Source organism: Panthera onca, chromosome C2 (genome assembly GCF_046562875.1).
Source record: "Panthera onca isolate mPanOnc1 chromosome C2, mPanOnc1 haplotype 2, whole genome shotgun sequence".
In the NCBI taxonomy this organism is placed as follows: Eukaryota; Metazoa; Chordata; class Mammalia; order Carnivora; family Felidae; genus Panthera; species Panthera onca.
Window position 1 is genome coordinate 139,934,914 of NC_138347.1, and position 22,935 is coordinate 139,957,848.

Genomic DNA, 22,935 nt, shown 5'->3' on the forward strand with positions numbered 1-22,935 from the left:
ATGTCCAACTTTGGCTCAGGTCATGATCTCACAGTTCTGGTTGGCGTTCAAGCCCCGCATCCGACTCTGTGCTGATAGCTTGGAGCCTGGAGCCTGCTTCGGATTCTGTGTCTTCCTCTCTCTCTGCTCTTCCCCACTAGCATTCTGTCTCTCTCTCAAAAATAAATAAACATTAAAAAAAAATCTTTTTAAAAAAAAAAAAGGTGAAGTGGATGACCCTTCTGGCTTCTCAGAGACCACCAGTGGTTATGCAGTGTCTGAACTGGAAATCCTGTAGCCAGAATAGAAATGTAGGCGGAAGGAATCTTCACTTTTGCTGTTCCCCAGGCCAGGTCTGTAGGACTCTGTCTGTACTTTTGTATCTCCAAACCCCATTTACCCTTCAGACTTCCAGCTCTAGCACAACTGGCATTTTTCCTTAACTCATGACAAGTATTGTGACATATTTAAAGAATTGCTTAAGCCATTTTGCTCGAATGCCTACAAACGCTCTCTTGCGCAGTAGCTATCAAAGGAAAAATGTTTAACTGGGAGTTGTGTGGTATGCCTCACTTTTTACAAAATTTCTGTTTTGACTGAGTTTCTAGTCTCAGAGCATAGTGTGCATTTATGAGTATAGGCACACATTCTCTAGAGCTGGGCAAATACCCATAACAGTTTGCACAGTAATAGAATACTTTTTTAACTGTTCCTACATTAGGAGAGTTCCTATTCAGGTGGCTCCCAAAGTATAATGCTTTACTCCTGAGGTGTGCAAAATGATTATAGGTACTACAGAATAACATTTTAAAATTTATAATTACTTATATTATCTGTATTTATTATTTCATTCTAATTTATATTATTTTTATTAATTTTAATTTATATTAGGAAAAGTTTGTAACTTTTACATCAGAGCTATTAATTTTAATTTATATTGGGAAAAGCATATAGTACATCAGAGCTGTGATTTCATGGCTTTTTAATTGAGGCTGAACTAGGTATTTTATTTTTTTAAAGGGCTTAAAATAGTCATTTGCTTCTTTAAAAAATGTTTTAATTTAAAGAAAATGTTAAATGAAGGATACTACAGTTGGTACCTGAGTAGAGATAGACAGGTACACATATAAATGATGTGTGGAAAAGATTGGTCTGTTATATGCACAATTAGCTCACAGCTAGTTTTCTACAGTATAGTATCCTGTATAACAGAGTCTTGATGATCCTTGCCTGTGTGACGGTCTGTAATGATAACTTTGAATAGCTTATTCTTTGCATTATAGCAAACTACTCTTTGCAGAAATATTTTGTCCTGATGCAAAATAATAGTTAATCTCTGAGTCTTATTTATTTCTCTTATAACAGTGCATTTTTTTTTAATTTTTTTTAAACGTTTATTTATTTTTGAGACAGAGAGAGACAGAGCATGAACAGGGGAGGGGCAGAGAGAGAGGGGGAGACACAGAATCCGAAACGGGCTCCAGGCTCTGAGCTGTCAGCACAGAGCCCGACGCGGGGCTGGAACTCACGAATCGCGAGATCATGACCTGAGCCGAAGTCGGACGCCCAACCCACTGAGCCACCCAGTCGCCCCTAACAGTGCATTTTTTATCTGCCTTCTCCTTCACATTAGGGAGAAACTTCATAGAGTTACTATGTGTTTGCAAAATGAACGCAGAACAGTGATTATTTTTCTTGGTTATTTAAATGAGATCTAACTATGGAGAAGTCTGAGATAAAATTTCAAAGCAGTTTTTACCTGAAAAAATAAGATATTCGTTAAGTGAAATTGGCTAAAAGGAATATGTAAGGGCTCTGTGAAATATGAAATATATGCTCCATTGGGATTTTAAAGTGACTGTTGCCCATAAAACACACTTTATTACATGTGTTTATATATTTTGAATTTGGCTGCATGAGAAACCTCAAGCTTAAAGGTTTTTCTTTTCTTGGCTTTTTATCTTTTCAGTATGTTTTTCCCTTTGTGGTTATACTGGAATATAGTTTAAATTGAAGCCAAAGATTTGTGCTATGGGAAAGTTTTTTTTTTGTTTTATCTGTTGGTTTTAATAGAAAAATAAGTGTCCAAAATAGTATGAATTTTGGAATCCATATGACATGGTTTAGAATACTGAGCTTCTACTTACTTTTCCTGGGACTTTTTGAGCAAGTTGCCTGACCAAGCCACAGTTATACCAACTGAAAATGAGCCTAATAATCTTTACTTCGTGGAGTTACAATCAAGATTAATGTGAAATACTCTGAAGGGTTTAGTGCAGCATAGGGACAGAGTAAATAGATGGTAACTGTTAGTTTTATTTTCAACGGTCAAAAGTGACTGCATAAATCCTGATCGTGTAAGCCTACTATTCAAAGCCTCACCACACACTTGTGGCAGCCTTCTTTCCTTGATCTTCTCTTACACAGCTCCCTTACTCTGGCTCCACATAGACCACTCTGGATTTTGCTACTCGCTTAGTGTCTGTTTTCAAGCCATGTCTTCTGCCATCCCTCAGCCCAACCTTTCTTGTCAATCCTACTTGTCATTTGCCCTTTTTATTTCATTCTTTACTACTGTTTCATCTGGACTTCCAGTTAATAGCACACAATTTAGCAGGGTTTTTTTCCTCTACTTCTCTATTCAGATCTTAATTTCTACAAATAAATGGTAAGTATTACGGGCAAAAAAGAGTGCATCCTATATTTTTTCCAAGTTACATACAGTTGTTTGGCTTAATTCCAAAAACAAACAAAAAGACCCTGATGCAGATCCGTGGAGAAGAAGAGAAGGTAGTGGCCATAAAGTAAGAACATGACACACTCTGATACCTTTAGTTTAGGGATGGTTACAATACACCGAGCATCTGCCGTGGTACCTTTCTCATCGCAGTCACTAGGAAGTGGTCAAAGTCTAAAGTTGAAGTCTACTTAAATGGGGGGAGTTACATAACTTTTTCAGTAATGGGAATGCAGTGGAAAAGAGAACAGGAAATATGCTAAATCTCTGATGTCAGAAGACCTGGATTCAAATTTTATTGCTCTAGTTGCATGACCTTGAGCAAGTCACTTAACATTAGGTGTGAAATTAGAGGGATGGAGGAGAGTTGGGAACCAAACCAGACAACTAGTAAAAAATTAAAATAGACTTGGACTCTGAAGATTTAATCTGGGCTCTGGAACTAACTGTGTATGTGCTTTTGATGAAGTCACGTGTCTCTTGATTTCCTCATCTCTAAATTGAGGGTGATGAAATCCATCTCACAAAGCTACTAGGATTAAATTGGAAGACGTGTGTGATGGTGCCTGGAATATTGTGGGCACATACTAAGTGTGTTTATTTTTAAATTAACCTCGATGGATCTACATTGACTTCATTGTAAAATGAGGGACTTGAGTTGGAGGAGCACCAGAACCTCTTGAGTTTTAATATTCTGTGTCACTTACCTCAGAGAGAAGATAATGGGTAAAGGATTTTTAAGCTCATCAGAGATTCCTAACTTAACCTAAAAGAAACAATTGTAGCAAAAAAAAAAAATGGATACATGTAAATTACATTAGGCAGTAGTAAAATATTCACATTATGGCTTTACCTTTATAGTCTGTCAGTGGACATCTGTGACATATTCTCCATGGATTTTGACATTCCATTCTGCCCAGTAAGAACTTTTGTGTATTGTACTCTTAGTATGATCTAGTACCTTAGTAATAAAGCAGAGTTGAACCTGTCAAGTTGACAGGTAATTCACTGGAAAAAGAAGCGCTATGTCTTATAATATATATATCTGGTTTGACTTTTGCTTAATATTATACATGATTAAACAAGTTCCAAGAGAATGTAACATCGATTCAGTCTATTTTTCAGTAAAGGACTCTGCCTATTACAGAGAAAAATGTAATCTGTTGTCAATATGTGTGTGTGTGTGTGTGTGTGTCTGTGTGTGTGTCTGTGTGTGTGTGTGTGTCTGTGTGTGCGTGTCTGTTTTACCTGAAGGCCTCTGATTTCTAAAATAAAGACAAAATCAGTTTTCTTTTCCTTCCTTTTCACAAGTTTTCTATACACACAAACCTTGAATATTGTCTCAGTCTGGCAAGTTTCTGAATAAGGATGTACAGTGCCTTGTGTTTATCTGGCATGCAGCCAGTTCTCAAATAATACATTAGAATCCCCCAAATAGATCTTAAAATTGGGCCTTGTAGATTTCCGAAGGGGTTGTTGTTGCTGTGTCCTACTCTTTCTTTTCCGGTTGCTAGAATTCCAAAATGGCACTACCCTCCTTGCTTCTGGGGGATCTCACCATCTAGGGAAATGAAATCTTCTTTGCTTACCAGAAGATTATTATTATTGATCCTGATTTGGTTCCAGGCGGCTGACAGGTAGGTCCATGAGGTCCAATTTCATGGGTTTGTGATATACTATAGTATATATCAGAATGTTTGACTCTCAAGGATTCATGTTTTTCTCCACAAACACTCATATTTAGAGTTCTGTTTTTATTTTTTCTAAATTTGTTCTGTGAAGCATTTTATTCACAGCACCTCTAAAGGAATTGAAATTTTAAGTAGATAAGACAAAATGGAAAAATTGAATTTGGTTGATCATTTTCATGATTAAGCATATGTAAGTTTAAATTTTTACATTTGCTCTAAGTAAATAGTTGGACAACTTAAGAACTATATTTGGTACCACAGTGGATATTCAGAAAGCAGGTAGTAAATTGGAGAAACATAAAACCAGTAAAAACTGTTAACAAAGGAATATAATAAAAATATACTTAAACCTTTGAAAAACATGAGGGATTATTAAAAGATACTTTTTTTTTGCTTGAATTCTGTTTGTAGTTCTTGGTTCAAATTATCTTTCTGAATACTAAATCTGTTTTATGAATGTCAGTTCACTTTATTTAGATTTTCAATACTAATTTTTAAAAATGACTCTTGAACAGTAGTATTCAAACAGTTTTAACCATGTAATTGATTCTTTAAACAGAATATTTCATGGAAGTACAGGATCTCTAGTGGATCCCCTCTGTTCAAAGTGGGGTGAAGGAAGGAAAGCAGAAGTACATGGACCCACGGAGGCATGCATACACATATACATAAATCTCTCGTGATTCCAAGTACTACAGTTTGAAAATCACTGATGTTTTACTAACTTTTTGTTAAATGACTGATAGCCCCAATTCATATTATTCTGAAGTAGACTTTGAACAATAATTATTTTAAATTAAAAAACACAAACTTCAAGAAGAAGATTCCTGAAAGATACTGGTAGCAGTGGCATTGTTCTTTAATTTCTTCACAAAAACAGGTAGAGCAACTAGGATATCAAAATCAAAACCTATGTATAGCAACTACATCCAAATTAGGTATCCCCACCAACCCCCAAATACTAGCGGGTAAGGACCAACTACGAACAGCTACAAGATTCATATGGGACCGGTAACTGTGTGGGAGGAAGCAGAGGAAAGGAAGCAGGGCAGTTTATATCCCTGAGAATTGGAAATCCCTCAAATTGCCAGGAACTACTCTCTGGAAAGACATTAAGCCAGTCAGAGTAGATGTTGAGATTGGATGGGTATTTTTGCAAGACCTAATCCATTGGTGAATACAAGGGGACTGGGAAGCAATTCAGTCTAATGGTGCTGGATCATTCTGGTTCTTACATACTCTCAAAACAAGCAAACCAAAGCTCCCTTCCAAAACAGATCCTCTCACTGAGAAAAGCTGCTTAAAGTAGAATCCAAATTGAGCAGGACAGGACAAGAGGGGAGAAGAAAGAAAAAGTCCAGATAAAAAGCAGGTGATAGCACAATGACACAATCAGATATCACCTTAATGATAGGTATCTGATAGGTATCAGAAAAGCTAACATCAAAAAAGGCAAGAAATAACCAGTGTTGGCAAGGATGTAGAGAAAAGGGAATCCTTGTGCACCGTTGGTGACAATATCAATTGGTGTGCCATTGTGGAAAACAGTATGGAGGTTCCTCAGGAATTTAAAAATAGAAATACCATAGATCCAGTAATTCTACTACTATATATTTACCAAAGAAAATGAAAACACTAATTTGATAAGATACATGCACCCATGTATTTATTATAGCATTATTTACAATAACCGAAATATGGAAGCACCCCAAGTGTCCTTTGATTGATGAATAAAAAAGATGTGAGATAGATAGATAGATACACACACACACATACATATGTATGGAATTGGAAAAAAAACAAACAGTAAAAGCATAAATAAATAGACTCAAATACAGAGAACAAACTGGTGGTTGCTGGGAGTGGGGTGGGAGGATGGGCAAAATGGGTGGAGAGTGGGAGTTACGGGGTTCTAGTTATGGAATAAATAAGTCACCATAGGGAACATAGTCAATGGTATTGCAATAGTGTTGTGTGGCTAGCATAACATATAGAGTTGTGAAATCACTGTTGCACACCTGAAACTAATGTAACATTGTGTGTCAACTATACTTCAATAAAAAATATATAGAAAGCTGTTAAAAATGGCAAACCATAAAAAATGCTTTTAATTCTTTTTATAAGAAGCTTAAATATAAATGAAAAAGAATGGTAAGTAAATGAGTAAATAAGTTAAATAAGTAAACAGATAAATACATAAAGCAGGTGATGACAACATAGGCAGTCCCACAAAGTGGAAGGCCATTTTTTAAAAAATCAGTTTGTGAAATCTAGAGAGAGTTCTAGAATCATGAAGTTGGAAAAACTATCCTGGACTCTTCAAAGTACAGAAGAGGTCATTGCATTAAAAAAAAAAAAAAAAAAAAAAAGACAAAATTAAGCAAAGATATTTTTAAGGAAAAAAATAAAGAATAAAATAATGAAATGGAATGAAAACATACCCCCAAAAGTCTGCAGAATAATTATTTTAAAACAAAGTAAAAAAAAATTTTTTAATGCTAAAGGATAGAAAAGAAAACATAAATCAGAATTTGAAAGATTGAAAAATTAGTTGATTCAAGAAAAATCCGTGAAGTGTTCCATATTTAAAATACTCAAGGATGGAGGGGCGCCTGGGTGGCGCAGTTGGTTAAGTGTCCGACTTCAGCCAGGTCACGATCTCGCGGTCCGTGAGTTCGAGCCCCGCGTCAGGCTCTGGGCTGATGGCTCGGAGCCTGGAGCCTGTTTCCGATTCTGTGTCTCCCTCTCTCTCTGCCCCTCCCCCGTTCATGCTCTGTCTCTCTCTGTCCCAAAAATTAAAAAAATAAAAAACGTTGAAAAAAAAAATTAAAAAAAAAAAAAATAAAATACTCAAGGATGGAAAACATGAGCAACTGATTTTCCTTAAAAAAAATTTTTTTTAATGTTTATTTTTGAGAGAGAGAGAGAGAGACACAGCACGAGCTGGTGGCGGGGGGGGGGGGCGGGTGGCAAAGAGGTGGGGAGGCGGGAGTGGGCAGAGAGAGGGAGACACAGAGAATCTGAACCAGCTCCAAGTTCTGAGCTGTTAGCACAGAGCCCAGTGCGGGGTTCCAACTCAAGGACAATGAGATTATGACCTGAGCCAAAGTTCGTCACTTCACCAACTGAGCCACCCAGGTGCCCACATGAGCAACCAATTTTCTATCCAGCCAAACTTCCCTTCAAGTATAACTACCACAGACAAATGATTATGATTACTCCAAGAATTCTCTTCCTGGAGAATCTACTAGAGAATGAGTTTCAGACAAGAGCCCTTCCCACATTCCCCCAAAAAACACAACAACTGGAGAGACTTCAGAGTAAGAGCTGGTGAAATTCTGTTTCCTAGCACTAGGTAGTGGTCTACGTGACTCAGTTCTGGCCCCTGAGGTGGGATGGCAGAAATACAGAGTACTTCTGGACACCATCTACGTTCTCTTCACCAGTTGGCCAGCTGGATGCAAAGGCTCTTGCACAGTATTTTGTGATACCAATAGAAATCATGTTATTGTTACTCCAAATATCTCAAAATAATATCTATGCCTCACTGCTTCAGGATTACAGAAATAATTATTAGATTTACCAGATTGGATTAAATTTTGTCATTGAATCTAATAAGGAAGCACATTTGTGACACCAAATTTTTGGCAACCACATTTCAATATAATGTTTCCTTTGTAATACTATGCATTTTATGTGATGCATTTGAAAGCATTCTGAGAAGAGGTGCATATGCTTCAGCAGACTGCCAAATGAGTCCTTGAGCAAAAAAGAGGTTAAGAACTTCTGATTTAAAATTTATTTATTTATTTTGAGAGAGAGTGCATGCACAGGCAGAGGAGAGGGACAGAGGAAGAGAGAGAGAGAATCTTAAGCAGGAGTCTGATGAGGGGCTCAGTCTCAAGACTATGAGATCATGACCTGAGCTGAAATCAAGTCAGCAGCTTAACCGACTGAGCCACCCAGGGGCCCCTAGAACTTCCGATTTAAATGGAAGGATATGGAGTCTCTAAATTCGTAGGAACAGAGGGCCTTTTCCCCATTCTGTCAACATATGTTGAAAATGGCTTGAGCTAGAAATTTTTGTTGTATTTAAATGAAAATGATAAAAAGGAAATTTTAAAAATTTATACTGGAAGTGATCTCTTGATTTTATTCAAATACTTTAGTAGAAAGAACTTTAGTTTTTCTGAATGCTTTACATGGTCTTTACTGATTATCTCCAGGGGTCAAAAGAAGCACCAGCCTGGCTTCAGTTTTCTGGTTGGGCACACTGGGCCAGACTGAACATTTCTATTACATGCCTGAGCCACAGTGATTCTGGTTTTTACTTTACAATGTAAATTTGATTCAGAGTTCTCTTCCCCAAGGGGACTGTGTAGATATCAGACATAAGTAAGTCCATTTCTGTACATATTAGTTCACTTTTTATAGCCTTCTATCACAAAAACAAGCAAAAACCCTCATGCGATTATGACCTGTTATTATGGACTTTATTACTGAAGGGGCTTTAGAGGGTATCTAACGCACCATATCCTCATCTTTATGAGAGTGAACTGAGGACCAGAAAAGTTTTGATTTATACAGTCAGATTTACCCATGATGACACAACCAAGGTGGCAGTCTAGGCTCAAACTGCTGTTTCCACATGTGTGGTACTAACATTGTGCTAAAACCTCAGTCTCCCGTCTTCCTTCCTCCTCTTCTCCTACCTTCCTATCACAGTAGAAGAGGTTTCAGTGCTTCTGTCGGTGATTTCATCATCCCTCTTGCCTGCCTGCTTCGTATTCTGCCCCCTCTTGCCTCCTCTTCAGGCCACATTCCTTTCTGCCCCTTCCCATCCAGACTTCCAGAGGGAGAAACACATTGTCTTTCTTTTAATCTCTTATATTGTGCCTTCCTTAATCCACAATCCACGATGCCAGTAGTCTCACTTAAACTGTTCTTCCCAAAGTCAGGAACATCAGTTTTTACTCAAACTCATGGACCATTCTCAGTGTCATTTTCTCTCCCATTCTGCAGTATGTTACAGTTGACTTTTTTATCCCCCTTCAAGTGCTTTCCTCTCTCTTGGCCTCTGTGATGCCATGCTCTCTGGAGTTTCCTTATTTGGTTGCTCTTTCTCAGTCACCTCATCTAATGCCCATACTTTTAAATGTCAGTGACTGTTTCTCATTAGAACACCCTTTTAATTTCTCACCATTCTCACTGCTGGTTCTCATATAACGTGTTGTACTCCTGGGCCTCTGAAGGTGCACTGTTTACTGCTTTCTCACAAATCTATTCTGCAGCAGCTGGCTGGGCATCTGCACCTGGACATCCTACGGGTCCTTCAGATTCAACATGCTCCTTTTGTGTCTCGGCTCCAGAATTCAGACTTCATTACCACCATCATCTTCTCCCTGAATACCATAAAGCCTCCTAACTGGTCTCATGTCCCCAGTCTCAGCCCCTTCCTCACTGCTGTCAGACTGATGTTTCTAAAATGAAAATATGTTCATGTTCACTTCTCTTTCTAAAACTTATTTGTGATTCCATTGTCCTCAGGACAAATCCATTCTAGTACTGCATAAAAGGTGCTTTCTTGATCTGGCCCTGCTTACCTTTCCTGCCTCACCCTTTGCCACAGCACCTCATGGTGCCTAGTTTTCTGAAAGAAACCCTCTTCTCTGTTGCCTCCTGGCCGGTGCTCTTCCCCTACCTGCCTTTTCTTTCCCCGCCCTTTCTTCCACTCTCCCCTACTCCTGGGTAACTTCCTTGAATCTTTCAGATCTCCTCTCTCACAGCTTGGTTGAGGAGCCTTTCCTCTTTACTTGCATAAGTACTCTGTACTTATTCCTAATACAGACCACATCCATCATAATACACTGTAATTATCCCTTAACTTGTCTGTCTTCTCCCCTTAAATGGTGAAACTCAAGAAGAGCGGCTGTGCCTTACCACCATGCCCCCAGGATCTAGCATCTGCATTTTCTTTGAATGGATGAATTAATATACCCTACTTAGTTATAATAATAAGTTCACTGCAGTGGAACTAAAGCTAGGATACAACTAGCTTTTGGGATCCATACCATATCCTTATCTCATTGGTGAGATTTTAGCCCTCTGAAAAATTAAATATATAAACTCTCTTGAACTTTTGCAATAAATAGAATAGCCCTTTTCCAGCATACTGAGTTAAGGAAACACAGATTTCCCAAAGTTTTAAATGTTTGAAAAGAACCTTACCTTCAGTAATTCTGTGATAACTCCTAGGAAAGTTTTCTGAGTTTTCTTTTTTTCCTTTAGAGACTGGGAAAAGATTTTCTTTTTCTTTCTTTCTGAAGGTTGTGTGTGTAATTCTTACCTTTACATCTGGTTACAGTGACTTTGAATTAATTATAATGGATAAATGAGAAAAAAAATCCAATGACCTTTATTATAAAAATACATTTGTACTTAAATGTTGCCTAAGAACAGGTGGCTAAACCCCAGAAGGCCCACAAATTTATCTGGTAGGCAACTTGGGAATGCAAAACATTATCTTACTATTTTTTGTTTTCTAGATGTAATGCCTAAAATTCCAGTTAACATCGTTGTTAATTATCCTACCACTGATACAAATAGCTTCTAAATCTACCTTTGTTACTTATACGCAGAGAAACAGAATTTTAACGTTCATGAATGCTGGCAACAAGTTAAAAAAGGGGGAGTGATAACACTTAAAATCTCCCTAACACTACTGAGTGTATGTATTTTTTGGGTATTCTCTTTCATCATCTTGGTGACCACCCATTTTGAGATTGAATCTGGGTTCTCTGCTCAGTGTCTTTCTCACTGTTTGGTCCCTTTCTGGTCCATATCAGCCTCTGGTCTCTCCTTCCCATAACATTCCTTCTTAGGAGTAGTGTGATAATTATCTTTGTTTCCTTGCCTTTACTTTATCATCACAGGTAGGTATATTTTTATCTACTCATCACTGCTTTGCTCAGAGAACTGATATTTTTCCAGCCCTCTTGATATCTCCGTTACAGTATCACAAATGCCAGTCAAACCTATCAGGATCTCATCTGGAGTTTCCTGTTCTTGGTATGCTTCTAGTTTCACTGTTCCTACTCCCTGAAAGTAACCATCTCAGAGCTTCTGTGTCTGAAACCATTTTTCTAAGTGAAGTCCTTCAGCAGCATTTCAGTTCTTAATATATTTCTCTTGTTCTGTGTTTGTAACTTCATTATTAATATATGCCATAGTTTAATTGGATAAAATAAATTCCTTAAAATTCAAATCAATAACTCAAAACTTAAATCAGTTAGGGTTTATGGAGAAGCAGGAACCTGCCAAGATATGAGTTTGAACTTTTTCAGGAGTTTATTTCTAAAGTATGATTAACCATGAAACGGAAACAGATCTCAATTGTTTTGTGCTGGATTTTTCAGTTAAAAATGCAACTGTCTTGAAATCCATGGGAGCCAAGTTTACAAACGTAGAAGGTCTTTCATTTTTTTCCTGGCATTGAGACTGTTTTAATAAAAGGAAGAACACATTTATGTATGTTTACTCGAAGAGAAATATGCTTATATGTGATAATATCATTACTACCAAAACATAGACCCTTCTCAACTGCTACTTACCTTAATTGCCATACAAGGTCGCTGAGTGGGCAAGCTGGGCATTAGAAGTAAGTCTGTGGATACTTTTAATGTGTCTACAACAAACTGAGTCGTTTTAAACATGCATGAGTTGATCTGTCATTTGCCATCTACATAAGAGTCTAAATTTAAAATTAGAGGGTTGTTTTGTCTGTGGTGACTTTGGAGGCTTTACAAATGGACTACTACCAACCAAATCAGAAGCGTGGGGTACCCAAGGATTCCCATTCACTATATGAGTTATCAACTATTTTATAGTATTTGAAGCTCGCATGCCTCTTCCTTTCCTTCCCATATTGTTGTTTGCATTCCCTAAATAACCCAGCAAACCAATTTTCTTTGTAAAGTGGATTTTTGTTCCTTTATCCAACATATTTTTATCAATATTGGTTTGCTTTTCTGTCTGCTACCCAGGGGGCTTATGACCTGTCCCTGAGGTTCTTGTTTGTTGCTGTTTTTGAAATTTAAAAAATAATGTTGGTGTTTTGACAGCTCAGTTATTTTCTTAATACTGACAGTGTTTCTTTGAGCAAAGACATTGAATGTAATTATTATACTTGATATACCGTAAGATTTATGAAATTAGTAGTAGAAAACTACTAAAAGATATTGACCCACAACTTAAATTTAATGAATCTAAACCATTTGATTTTTGTTCTACTATGTTCAATGTTTAACAAGCTATTCCTTGTTATAATACATCCATGTGTACTATGAGTTGCTGCTACCTGCATCATACATAAAGTTATAGGAATAACCAAATTGGAATGTTCTGACATTAACTGATAACTTCCAGAGTTTATAATTTCACTCTGGAATTTGGGTTAAATTCCTTATTGTTTCTTTTGCTAAAAACATTTTCTGTCTTGGGGTGCCTCGGTGGCTCAGTCAGTTAAGCATGTGACTCTTGATTTTGGCTCAGGTCATGATCTTACAGTTTGTGAGTTTGAGCCCTGTGTCAGGCTCTGTACCTTTAGTGCTTGGGATTCTCTCTCCCTTCCTCTCTCTCTCTGCTCCTCTGCTACTTGCTCTCACACATGCTCTCACTCTGAAAATAATTAAAAAAGAAAGAAAAAGAAAAATCTTATTTAAAAAAGACATTGTATCTGTCTTTATTTTAATGTTTAGCTGAAGAGGTGTAATCATTAACAAAATTATAATTTAAAAAATTACATTGTGAATATTTAGCATGCTCTGGTCATAAACAGTGTAATTGTATTTGCAGTGAATAAATTGTTAGCCTAAAATAGAAATCTGACATGAATTGGGACCCTTTCTTTTGATATTTTACAAATCCTTAGCCAGCTGTGAACGTTAAAATAATATCACACTTCACAGAGAAAACAGACTGTCGTGTGCTAATATATTTTTAGGAGCTTTTACATGATTGTTTTTGGAGTGGAAAACTACAACTTACAGAAGTTGATAAATGTCATAAAGTAATACCTAAATGTTCCACATATGTGGTCTAGTTTTTGTTTTGTTTTTAAAAATAATTTGGAATCACTGCCTTTACCAACCCTTTTTTTTATTGTTCACCATAGTTCTTGTCAGACAAACTGTGTGTTTACTTTTATTTGCTTAGTGTTATCTTCTCCTCACCAGGATATAAAGTGAGTTTGGATTTGTTCAGTGCTAAATACACATTACCTATGTGACCAACACATAGACGGAGCTTAGAATATGTTTGTCGAATGCATGAATAAATAAACAAGTAAATTGATTTAATTTTACATCATTTTTCCCTTTTTATTTGACATATTTTGAGCTTTTCTTCATGTTAATAGAGAGTAAAATACTTTTTTAAAGAGGAAATCATGGTACACTAAACTAAATGTAAATCAAATCTGTTGGAGATGTTTTAGTTACTCTGTGGTAAACTGAGATTGTACATGACAGTTTGTAGATTGTATGTTTTGATCTACCACAGCCTTTTTGGGAGAAAGAAAAGGAGAAGAGCTTTATAGTATAGTTATTCTTTTATATTCATGAAGATATCATTCCTCGGATTTAAAAAATAAAACCCTCTATAAATGAAGAATATTCATCATCCAATGTAAGAAAAATTACACGTATCGATGTGGAGTAGACTGTGCCCCAAGCAGGTTGTTGGAGTCAGAAGCAAGAGTGAGAAAGTGACTCACTTGGGACAAAAAACCTCTGACTGTTTGCTGGAGGGCAGTTCAAGGAAGTCAAACATGCCTGCAAAATAGCATAATAGTTGTCCTCTTAATATTTAGCTAGCAGTTTGATAGTTATATTACCTTTGAGGAACATGAAGCTGACGTTCTCTGTTTTGGTGTCCATTCAATAATATAAGAATCCTACAGCTGGGTAGTTTTCAATCATTTTTTTTTTTTTTTTTTTGCCTCCACCCTACAATCCTGCTCCGCTTTTTCAGGTAGTTGTTGTTGAATAGCTGCTCTGCTTTTATATGTTACACAATTTATTTTATTTAAACAAAATTGGATTTTATATTTATCAGGGCTTGAACTGGAGTAGGACAAGAGAATTCAATTCTTCCAGCTTTTAAAAATAGAATAATAGGGGCACCTGGGTGGATCAGTTGGTTAAGCGTCCGACTTTGCCTCAGGTCATGATCTCATGGTTCATGAGTTCGAGCCCCGCATCGGGCCCTGTGCTGACAGCTCAGAGCCTGGAGCCTGCTTCAGATTCTGTGTCTCCCTCTCTCTCTGCCCCGTGCTCGCTCACTTGGTCTCTCTCTCTCTCTCTCTCTCAGAAATAAACGTTAAAAAAATTTTTTTAAGGGGCGCCTGGGTGGCGCAGTCGGTTAAGCGTCCGACTTCAGCCAGGTCACGATCTCGCGGTCCGTGAGTTCGAGCCCCGCGTCAGGCTCTGGGCTGATGGCTCGGAGCCTGGAGCCTGTTTCCGATTCTGTGTCTCCCTCTCTCTCTGCCCCTCCCCCGTTCATGCTCTGTCTCTCTCTGTCCCAAAAATAAAATAAAAAACGTTGAAAAAAAAAAAAAATTTAAAAAAATTTTTTTAAGAATTGTAAATTGTAAATCTACCTTGTCACATTTTATTGGTCTCAAACCTCTCTTTTACTCCTAACTTTTTATGTTTCTTTTATCTCCCACTGCCTTCTCTCTCTCTCTCTCTCTCTCTCTCTGTATGTATGTATGTATGTATGTATGTATGTATACACACACACACGCATACACACATATGGTCAAATGTGAAGGTATGAGGGAACAAGTAACTGTTGCTCAAATACTTTTATTGTTACCAGCTTCCATCCCGTACTGACCTCCTTTATATCTTCATGGATAGACATTTGATAGACAGATCTAACAAGGAAAGTTTGAGACTGCAATGTTAAGAAGTGGCTTCACTAGCTCTCAGTAGTTCCACTGGAGCTCTGGTACTGCCTCCACTCTTGCTTACAGGAAGTTACAGGGATGGATATCTGGAGAGTTTGGAGTGTGGAAGCCTACCAAACTGATAAGTGACCATTGAGCATATCTTAACTATTTCGGAGGAATTTGTCTCATTGCTGTGGAGTATTAGATTGGCATATTTGCTTCAAACAAAATCTTGAATGACACAGCCTATCCATAGTCTTTGGATAAAGGGGAGATGGCTTTGAGAAGGTACTTTGGATTCCTTATATATCATCATCTCATACACTGGAAAGTAGTCATTGGCATGCCAGCTAACTTTTCTTTTACTGTATATCCATTTTCACTGAGCTTAGTAACATTATGAATAATAATATACATGGAGAGGTTGAGTGTCTGGGGAGCAAAGGATCAAGCATACTGAATTGATACACTTAAACTTGAGTTACAGAGCAGATCCAGTTGAAATATCCCCACCATCACCTCTCCCCATGCCTCTCCTCCCCAGAATGCAAGTAATTTTAAATGTTGATATTTTATTAATATCCTTCATGAGCACTGTCATATTACCAGGGTGATTAATGAAACTAGGATGTAGCTAAGGTAAAGCATTTGGCACTATTTGGGGAAAACTTCCATATAGAGAGATGAGTAATCATAGACTTACATTTAAAATTTAAACATGTGCAAGCTGAACATTTGTACATAGAGATTTTTTTAAGGAAACTCAAGATATTGCTTTTATTGTTTTCAGTGTCAGTTTTTATTTTTATTTTTTTTAATACAGAAGGCTTCATGACCTTGTGTGTCATCCTTGTGCAGGGGCCGTGCAAATTTTCTCTATATGGTTCCAGTTTTCATGCATCTGCTGCTGAAGCAAGCACAAGTTAACTTTTTATTTTGGAATAACTTTAAATTTACAGAAAAGTTGCAAAGATAGTACCAAGTATTCCGTAACACCTCTCTCAGTTTCTCTACTTAAGTTTTTATTACAAGCATAGCTCCAAGATACTCTGGGTTTGGTTTCAGACCACTGCAATAAGCCAGTAATACAATAGAGTGAGTCAAATTAATTTCTAAATTTCCCAATGCATATACAAGTTATGTTTACACTGTATTGTAGTCTATTAAGTAAGCAGTAACATTATGTCTGAAAAAGAAACCCGAATGCATATACCTTAACTAAAAGAGACTTCATTGCTTAAAAAATGCTAACCATCATCTTCACATTCAGCAAGTTGATCTTTTGGTGGTGGAGGGTCTTGCCTTGATGTTGATGGCTGCTGACTGATGGGGATGGCGGTTACTGAAGGTTGGGGTGACTTGGCAATTTCTTAAAATAAGACAATGAAGTTTGCTACATTAATTGACTCTTCCTTTCACAAACAATTTCTCTGCAGCATGCATTGCTGGCTGATAGCGTTTTACCCACAGGAGAATTTCTTTCAAAATTGGAGTCAATCCCCTCAAACGCTGCTGCTGCTTATCAACTAAGTTTATGTGTGATGCCCTAAATCCTTTGTTACCATTTCAACAGTGTTCCCACCATCTTCACCGGGAGTAAACTCATGTCAGGAAACTACTTTCTTTGCTTACCCATAAGAAGTAACTCATTATCTGTTAAAAGTTTTATCATGAGATTATCGCCGTTCGGTCGCACCTTCAGGCCCCACTTCTAATTCTAGTTCTCTTGCTGTGTCCACCATATCTGCAGTTACTTCCTCCACTGAAGTCTTGAACCCCTCAAAGTCATCCATGACGGTTATCTTGTTCATGTTGACATTTTGACCTCTTCCCATGAATCATGAATATTCTTAATGGCATCTAGAATGGTGAATTATTTCCAGAAAGTTCTCAATGTACTTTGCCCAGATCCCTCAGAGGAATCATTATCTATGGTAGCTGTAACCTTACAAAATGTACTTTTTTGAGAAAGAAAGAGAGAGCAACGTGGAAGGGGCACAGAGAAAGGGGGACAGAGGATCTGAAGCAGGCTCTGTGCTGACAGCAGAGAGCCTGATATGGGGCTCAAACTCATGAACCATGAGAGCATGACCTGAGCAGAAGTCAGATACTTAAACAACTAAGCCATCCAGGCGCCCCACAAAATATGTTTCTTAAATAATAAGACTTGAAAGTCAAAATGATTCCTTGATTCATGAGTTACAGAATGGATGTTGTGTTAGCAGTAATGAAAGTAACATTAATCTTGTTGGAAATCTCCATCAGAGCTCTTAAGTGACCAGGTGCATTGTCAATGAACAATAATATTTTGAAAGGAATTGTTTTTTCCCAAATAGTAGGTCTCAGCAGTAGACTTAAAATACTCAGTAAAACATGTTGTAAATAGATGAGCTGTCATCCAGGCTTTGTTGTTCCATTTATAGAGCACAGGCAGAGTAGATTTAACATAATTCATGAGAGCCCTAGGATTTTTGGAATGGTCAGTGAATTTTGGCTTTAACTTAAAGTCACCAACTGCATTAGCCACCAACAAAAGAGTCAGCCTGTCCTATGAATCTTCGAAGGTAGGTATTGACTTTTCCTCTCCAGCTATGAAAGTCCAAGATGGCATCTTCTAGTGTAAGGCTGTTTGTTCTACATTGAAAATCTGTTGTTAGTATAGCCATCTCGTTAATGATCTGAGCTAGACCTTCTGGATCACTTGCTGCAGCTTCTGCGTGAACAACTTACTGCTTCACTTCGCACTTTCATGTTACGGAGTTGGCCTCTTTCCTTACGCCTTGTACACAAACCTCTGCTAGCAATCAACTTTTCTTCTGCAGCCTTCTCCCTTCTCTCATTGAAGACAGTTAGGGCCTTGCTCTGGATTAGGCTTTGGCTTAATGGAAGGTTGTGGCTGCTTTAATCTGCTTTCTGGACCACTAAAACTTTCTCCATATTAGCAATGAGGCTGTTTCGCTTTGTCATCATTCATGTGCTGACCGGACCAGCACTTTCTTTTTAAATTTTTTTTTTTTTTTTCAACGTTTATTTATTTTTGGGACAGAGAGAGACAGAGCATGAACGGGGGAGGGACAGAGAGAGAGGGAGACACAGAATCGGAAACAGGCTCCAGGCTCTGAGCCATCAGCCCAGAGCCTGACGCGGGGCTCGAACTCACGGACCGTGAGATCGTGACCTGGCTGAAGTCGGACGCTTAACCGACTGCGCCACCCAGGCGCCCCCGGACCAGCACTTTCAATTTCCTTTAAGAACTTTTTTTTGTATTTACAACTTGGCTGTTTTCTGCAAGAAGCCTGGCTTTCAGCCTATCTCAGCTTTTGACATGCCTTCCTCACTAAGCTTAATCATTTCCAGCTTTTAAAGGAACATGTAACTCTTCCTTTCATGTGAACACGTAAAGGCCATCGTAGGGTTATTAATTGGCCTGATTTTATCACTGTTGTGTCTCAGGGAATAGGGAGGCCAAAGGCGAGGGAGAGAGGCAGGCAATGGCCATTCAGTAGACCAGTCACGACACACACAGTATTTATCAATTGAATTTGTTGTCTCATATGGGTGTGGTCATGGTGCCTCAAAACAGTTACAATAGTAACATCAAAGAACACTGATCACTGTAACAAATATAATAATAATAGGAAAGTTTGATATATTGTGAGAATTACCAAGGCGTGACTTGGAGACACAAAGTGTGCACATGCTATTGGAAAAAAATGGTGCTGACAGACTTGTGACTCAGTCAGAGTCACCACAGACCTTAAATTTAAACGTAGTATCTGCAAAGTGCAATAAAACAAGGTATAATAAAATGAGGTATGACTGTGTTTTTTAAAAAAGAATGGAGCATTGGGGCGCCTGGTGGCTCAGTCGGTTAAGCGTCTGACTTCAGCTCAGGCCATCATCTCACGGCTCATGAATTCGAGCCCTGCTTCGGGCTCTGTGCTAACAGCTCAGAGCCTGGAGCCTGCTTCTGATTCTGTGTCTCCCTCTCTCTCTCTGCCCCTCCCCTGCTCACACTCTGTCTGTCTGTCTGTCTGTCTGTCTCTCTCCCTCAAAAATAAATAAACATTAAAAAAAATGTTTTTAAAGAATGGAGCATTATGAAAAGGCACAACTACTAAATAATATGGTATCCTGAAAGGAATCCTGAAACAAGAAATGGATATTAGATAAAAAACTAAGGAAATCTCAATAAACTAAGGACTCTAATAATAGCAACATACCTGTATTGGCTCATTAACTGGGACAAATGTACCATACTACTGTAAAATGTTAATAATAGAGGAAACTGGCTATAGGGTATATGAGGACTCTAAACCATCTTTGCAATGTTTCTATAAATTTATAACTTTTAAAATTAAAAGGTTTAAAATAAAATAATCCCCCCCAAAAGCTAATCCTATGTTTATTCATTATCTACTCCCTCCTCAGTTGGCACTGTTACAAGCGCCAATTCTTTGTGAATTCACGTTGAATCGAAAAACATTGAGTGATCTGCTGTGTTCCAGACACCATGGCAGCTGACTAGGGTATAAAGATGAGTAAGACATAATGCCTGCCCCCAGGAGACTCCATTCCACTAAAGGCAGGCGGCAAAATTACCTAGTGTAAGTGCTGTCACGGAGACAGAAGTCATGGCCTATGGGAAACCAGGGGTAGGGATCATTTATTTTGCTGGGGCTGGAGTGAAACCAAGTGTTACAAAATGGCTAACTGTGAGGAGAATACAATAGACTGAACACCAAAGGAAATTTAAACAAGTACCTGACAGCTGGAAGGTGTTGGCGAGGGTATAGTGATGTTCAAAAGAAACAGGAGTAATGAGAACTGTTTCCAGTGGTGATTAATTACAAATAGAACTGTTAAGATTTTTAGTCCCAGCAGTTAATAAACCAGCAGTTAGTTTTCTTATATCAAAAATTGATGTGATACAGGAAAATATTAAGAATATAACAAAAAAATAGGATTCTTGTTCTCCCAAATGAGAAGCTGGTCTGTACTAAAATGGCAAATCCAGTTGTGACCATCTTTTGGTCATCTTTTACCTACTCTATACAAAGAGTCATCTCTAAGATATATCAGAAATTAGAGAAGTTTATTCAGAGAATTAAAAGAAGCATAAAAGTGAAAACTAAAGCCATTTTAAAAGCCATAAAATTGCTTAGTACAGAAAAACAGTTTTTACCTGCCTACTTCCTAGTAATTGAAAGGTTACTATGAGAAGGGCATTGACAATAATGGCTTTATGAACAGAGGTAGAGAAAAAGACCTTAAATTTAGCAAAATAAACTTAAGTACAAGAAAAGCTTCCTAATTTGAAGTATTAAAAACACATACTTTAAAGTCACTAATGAGGGGAAACTGCCCTCTTTGATTTAGGGGGATGTCCTGCCCTTTGCCGGAGGTCTAGAAACAGATCATCGTTTCCAACCATTCAGATAAAGAGGTCACTCTTTGGTTTGAATATAGAATTAAGCATTAACAACGTATTAGCAAGTATATAAAATATCAATGACTGTTTAGTGATCTTAACACATAAATATGACAGCTACATTAGATTTGGGTTCCCAGAGGAAAATTAAATCCATCAAAAGCAAAGAAGAATCCCAGCTGGCATAAGCACTTGACAGATTCAAAGGAGATAGGGTTTTCCTGTAATCTATTCTATTCTCAACCTTTTGTTTCAGCTTTAACATTTCTATCCCTTCAGATGCTATTCTAGCCAGTCCACCTGTGTTACGTGAATAATAGCTTCTTATAAGTAGTAGCAATTTGGTCTGCATGTAGACAGCACGAGTGCCCATCTTTAGAAGTAATTGTTTTTCTTTAGAATCCGTCTCCTCTCCCTTTTTTTCATCTGAACTGATTATGGGGCGCTTTCAGCGCTTTGCTTTTCATATACTACAGATATTGTAGTCACACTATGTCCTTAGCATTTGTTTCAGTTTATAAAGAATACAATTAGCCTCTTTAATGCTTGGTTCAGTCACAATTAAATCTCCCCTAATGGTTAGGGATTGGTCTTTCCAAGGCTGAGAAGGTGCTTTTAATTATTCATTCCTCGGTTTGTTTCTTACAGCAGCCTCAGCTGTGCTTTATTATTCAAAGGTTAATGCAAGCTGAGAAGTGGGTAAATTAAATCTGCTTGGCAGCCAGCAACCCTACGTGTTAGCAGACACTGTACGATGGGCACGGGCAGCGTAAGTTATTTCCACCACTGTAGCACTGCCAAAAGCAAAAACCACTGAATCCTTCAAAGACGGCCTACATTGACAGGAGTTATTAAGGGATGCTACAAATTGGTGGTTCTTAAATTGCAAATCTTCAATAAAATCTGTGTTTGTTTTGCTTACAAAGAGAGAACGCAATGGCTGAAACCTGAGAGGTAATAATAGCGTCTGTAGAGAATTGATGTAGATACCATGACTAATGAACTTTGTATAATATTAAATCACTAAGTTGAGTGCTGGAAGTCACTTCTATAAATGTTTTACAAGGGCAGACTAGAAAATCTCCGATGAAAGCAAGGGCATAATGGGCTGTGCCTGGTCAACTAGGCGGTAGGAAAGTGCTGTCATAGCTCCATCCCTGCAAAATGTTTCTAGATCCATTCATGTGCTTCCCTTTTTAAAACGTGTATTCTTTATAGCTATGGAGTCAGGAATTTTGTGGACTCCTAAGGATGCCTCATAGAAATATTGGCACAAATGATGTGCAAGGTAGGGGACATAACTCAGATTTTATGAATACACCAAAAGCCAGGAAGCAACGTCTTAGTCTTCTGTTTGGTTGCTCATTCTCTCTTCTCCCCTAAGGTGTTTGTGGGACTGGTCTCTTAAAAACTCGCCTCCAGGGGCGCCTGGGTGGCTCAGTTGGTTAAGCGGCCGACTCCGGCTCAGGTCATGATCTCGTGGTCCATGAGTTCGAGCCCCGTGTCGGGCTCTGTGCTGACATCTCAGAGCCTGGAGCCTGTTTCGGATTCCGTGTCTCCCTCTCTCTGACCCTCCCCCGTTCATGCTCTGTCTCTGACTCAAAAATAAATAAACGTTAAAAAAAATTTTTTTTTAAGAAAAAGAGTGATGGTTATATTTGTGATGAGGACTATCAGTGCCCGGGGGACTGGACATTCATGTCCTTTGAGAAGTACATTCTCTCCCTATAGGCATGCCTACTGAGAAGCTAAATTGAAATCAAAAGATAGCTGGAGGTTGTGGATCAGAGCAACAAAATTAGTGATTGGAATGTCTGGTAGCATTCAATTGGGTAGATGACTCTATTTTAAAGTCAAATATTCAGGGGCGCCTGGGTGGCTCAGTCGGTTGGGCGTCTGACTCCAGCTCAGGACATGATCTCGCGGTCCGTGAGTTCGAGCCCCGCATCGGGCTCTATGCTGACAGCTCAGAGCCTGGAGCCTGTTTCAGATTCTGTGTCTCCCTCTCTCTGACCCTCCCCTGTTCATGCTCTGTCTCTCCCTGTCTCAAAAATAAATTTAAAAAACGTTAAAAAATTAAAAAAAAAAAACTCGCCTCCAGCTGAGGCACCACTTCTGCCAAGAACCCCCAGAGTTCAGTCAGGTA

General features: G+C 38.2%; 1 protein-coding gene and 1 non-coding gene across 6 annotated transcripts in view; one reads left to right on the top strand and one right to left on the bottom strand.

Annotated features, from left to right (window-relative positions):
- UBE2E2 (ubiquitin conjugating enzyme E2 E2) overlaps positions 1–22,935 on the top strand; it is a 374,957-nt gene that overhangs the window by 247,742 nt on the left and 104,280 nt on the right. The window lies entirely within an intron of this gene.
- LOC132684425 (U6 spliceosomal RNA) lies at positions 16,172–16,274 on the bottom strand. Its single transcript, XR_009612648.1, has one exon. It is a non-coding gene; the product is annotated as a U6 spliceosomal RNA (small nuclear RNA).